The following is a 4,299-nucleotide window of genomic DNA, read 5'->3' as shown; positions in this document are numbered from 1 at the left end:
AGACCAAGTGTAGTTTCTGTTCTTATCAGCTTTAATATCTGATATGTCCTTTACTTAAGGACCATATATTAAACTGATTTTTGGAGCAGGGAGTTGGAATAGGAGCTTGCTTCATCCACTCCATGCATCGTCCTGGTATTGCAGTGTTTCCAAGAATGGTGCAGTCTCATTTAACCAATTTTAAAAACAGCCTGATCAAAACTTGAAGAACCATTTCTGAAGAAGGGTCCAGGCCTGAAATGTCAGCCTTCCTGCTCCTCTGATGCTGTCTGGCCTGCTGTATTCATCCAGCTCCACACCTTGTTATCTCAGATTCTCCAGCATCTGCTCAACGCTCTGGAACCATATCATAGAATCCCTACAGTGTGGAAACAGGCCCTTCGGCCCAACAAGTCCACACCGAACCTCAGAGCATCCCAGCCAGACCTATAAGCCACCTAATCTACCCCTCCCTGAACACGACAGGCAATTTAGCATGGCCAATCCACCTAACCTGCACATCTTTGGACTGTGGGAGGAAACCAGAGCACCCAGAGGAAACCCACGCAGACGCGGGGAGAATGTGCAAACTCCACTCAGGCAGTCGTCCAAGGCTGGAATCGAACCCGGGTCCTGGCACTGTGAGGCAGCAGTGCTAACCACTGAGCCACCATGCCGCCAAAGTGCTTTCTCTCAGTACTTTCACCCAACTTTCTCCAAATATGCTTATTCCAAGGTAACTGTTAATCTCTCCTTTTCTGCATGTTCAGCACTTGCTCTGAATGTTATCGCCTCATCCCTGGTACATGCCGCACCTTCGCACCAACACCATCCCCGAATATCCACACATGGCATCAGAAGTAAAAGAAAATCGCCTGCCAACACTACCTAATTGCAAATGGCATTTCAGAAAAAATAAGATAAAGCTATCGAAGTATTCACTAGTTTTGAATTTGATGACGATGACTTGGATGTATTGAACGAGAGATTTTGGGAACACTGTGAGCCAGGAAAGGATATGACGTATACAAGGCACATTTTTCATTTGAGTGCAAGAACACCCAATCAAACAGGTGTGCATGTGACTGCTTTATTTTTCTCAAGTCAAGGCCTGTGAGTTTAATCAGATTACCGATTCACTGATGTGGGACACAATTGCGAATGACCAAGTCAGTGGCATATTACTCCGAAAGCCAGTTCTCACATTAGCCAGACCAATAGATATTTGCAGATCTAGTGAAATGAGCCAGAGTTAACTAAAAATGCTAACATCAAGATGCAGAATTGCCTGTCCACAAAGTACATTCTTGCTCTAAGAACTCTACAAGCTTTTCAGCACCTGAGACGTGTTGTGCTCAGGGACTGGCACAATATCTCTGCCCTTTGATGTCTCAACTAGAATCTAATGTTTCACAGTGCTCCTGTCTTGCCTGGTTGTTTATCGCAGGCATAAGCCAGGCAGCTTATCATTGTTGTTACCAGCAGACAGTCAAGGGCTGGTCAGCAGCTGAGGCAACAAACGCATGTGTTTCAACCAAATGGTCACGTCTCAAAGTCTCAGGGAAACAGTTCTCAGTCAGGGCAAGGGAGACAGGATTCAGGCAGGAGATCCTGACACAACATGTCCAAGGAATCATTTGATATCAGCTCAGGGACTTTATCACAGTCAGCCATTTGGGGCAATCAGGATCAGGGAATCTGTATCACTACAGTACAGAGAGGTGGACACACTCACTACTAGTTACATCCTCAAAATGCTCCAGTAGATTTGCTGAGCCTGAATTATGTTCATCAATCCAAGCTGACCCTGTCCGTTCCTGCCATAAGCGGTCAGTTTGATGAAATTCTCAAGGTGTTCGGGGGGCATTGCAGTACTGGTGAAGCTGGGGAAGTCACTACTGGGCGGTGGGGACAGCCTGCTTGGAGGAAGAGTGGACATTAATTGTGGAATCAGTGGGAAAGTCAACATATTAGTGACAGAGGGAGACAAAGGACGTGGGTTGTTGTGGAAGTACAAGTCGTCATTGTTCACTGCCATCATGGTTTTGATGTGGGGAGAGTGCAGTATATGGCGAAGCTGTAGGGCTGGGACTCCGGGTTGGGTAATGTTGTGAGGTAAAGTTGTAAATGAAAGAGCTGCGTGGGAAAGTGCAGAAGCTCACGGACTCAACAAGGAAGAGACTTATGCAAGGAAGAAAGGAATACTGAGTACAAGATGTAATGTTGCAAATTTATAAGGCTTTAGTTAGGCTACTCTTAGAGTATTGTGTTCAATTCTGGTCACCACATTACGGGAAGGCTATGGAGGTTTTGGAGAGGGTGCAGAAGAGGTTTACTAGGATGCTGCTTGGATTACAGGGTATGAGCTATAAGGAGACATTAGGAAAACTCGGGTTGTTTTCTCTGGAGCAGTGGAGGCCGAGGAAGACTTCATAGAAGTCTACAAAATTATGAGATGCATAGCTGGAATTGACAGTCAGAACCTTTTTCCCAGAGTGGAAATGTCTAATACTAAGGGGCATGCATTTAATGTGAGAGGGGGGCAAGTTCAAATGAGACATAGATCAGTTGGAATGTTGTGCAGAGAAATGGCATTTGAAGTTCAGTTTGAGGTGATGCAGTTTGGGAGGTTCAAGTCCAAAGCTCCCTGAAATAGCAACACAAGTAGATAAGATGGTGAAGAATTTCGCTTTCATGGTACACAGCATTGGGATATGGTCAACTTTGATATCTGGTTCATAAGTGAGATGAGGTATTTTTTCAAACATGTCAGAGCACGCATTGTTCCTACGAGAACAACTATGGTTCCATTCATGCATTTTTTTTTTGTTTCAAACATGAAATGGCCACAACTTGATCAAAAGTGAAAGTGACCATCAACCAGTTTGAACTGTCAGTTATCAAATAAATTAAGACAGAGATAAATGTATTTGCAGGAGTTTTTTAAATTAATTTTTAATAAATTCATTCAGGGGATGATGACATCACTGGATAAGAATGGCAGTTTCCTTCCCTAAAGGACATAGGTGAACAGATGGGCTTTTCCAACAATGACAATGGATTCACGGTCATCATTAGATTCTTGTTTCCAGATATTTTTTCTACCTCAAATTCCACCATCTGGAATGGTGGGATTCAAACCTAGGTCCCCAGAATGTTATCTGGGTCTCTGGGGAGCGATGGACAGCAGACTAAACAGAAAATATACACTAGAGATCATACAATGTCTTGGTTTATGTATTCATCATGCGATCCGTCACTGCTCTGGACACCAGGTAAAGATCTGAATAGACTGCATTTCCCCCTGGACAGAGTCACAATGGTCACCAGGTTTCATAGCAGATTGGGAAAATGCAATCAGGGATATAGTACATGACTCATCCCAATCTTTTGTTTGGATTTAAAACTTTCCTTTGATTGTTATCCACAAAATGAAAGATTATATTGTTTCCAATAAACAAATATCTATTAAAAGTTGAAACATGTCTGTGGAGAGCAATAGAATCCGTAATTGTAAAGGTGTGCAGACATATTGACCAGGCATAACTGACAAATGAAGGGCCAACGAGATCATCTTAGAATCCCTACAGTGTGGAAGATGGCCATTCAGTCCATTGAGTCCACACCAACCCTCCAAAGAGCATCCCACCCAGTCTCACACACTACCCTATCCCTGCATTTTGCACACAAGACACTATGGGCAATTTAGCATAGTCAATCTACCTAACTTGCACATTTTTGGACTGTGGGAGGAAACCAGAGCACCTGGAGGAAACCCACGCAGACACAGGGAGAATGTCCAAACTCCACACAGTCGCCCAAGGCGAGAATCAAACCCAGGTCCCCGGTGCTGTGACGCAGCAGTGCTGACCACTGTGCCACCATGCAGCCTCGAGAGATCTATGTATAATTTTCTCAATTATAGAGCTTTTCACACTAAATGTGAGCAATTCAGCATATTCAAGAAAGGATTCACCTCCATGTCAGATTCTTACAGTCAGCCTTGTTTTAGTCTATCCTAGTGAACCAAGAACACCCTCTCTGAAATGAGAAGCAGATTCATCATTTCAAGTTCAGTTGACTCTGAGTGACTTTGAACTCGAAACATTAATTCTGTGTTTGTCTCTACAGATGCCAGGTCTGAGGAGTTTCCACACCATTTCCTGTTTTACTTTGATCTGCAGCATCCTCAGTACTTTACTTTTCTTTCTGATTTTGAGTCTAGTTTGCACTCTTGTACAATTGCTCCCAGCATCTTTACCATCCCCAGGATGGGGATCAGCACCTTTACTCTCCCAGGGCAGGGATCAACATCTTTAT

General features: G+C 43.8%; 1 pseudogene; it reads left to right on the top strand.

The window, feature by feature from the left end:
- Window positions 1-169, top strand: LOC125482311 (annotated as a pseudogene).
- The last annotated feature ends 4,130 nt before the right edge of the window (window positions 170-4,299 follow it).

Source organism: Rhincodon typus, unplaced genomic scaffold, assembly GCF_021869965.1.
Source record: "Rhincodon typus isolate 14 unplaced genomic scaffold, sRhiTyp1.1 hic_rhity00008655, whole genome shotgun sequence".
Lineage (NCBI taxonomy): Eukaryota > Metazoa > Chordata > Chondrichthyes > Orectolobiformes > Rhincodontidae > Rhincodon > Rhincodon typus.
The sequence above is the reverse complement of the archived record's forward strand: the minus strand, read 5'-3'. Positions and strand labels throughout refer to the sequence as shown.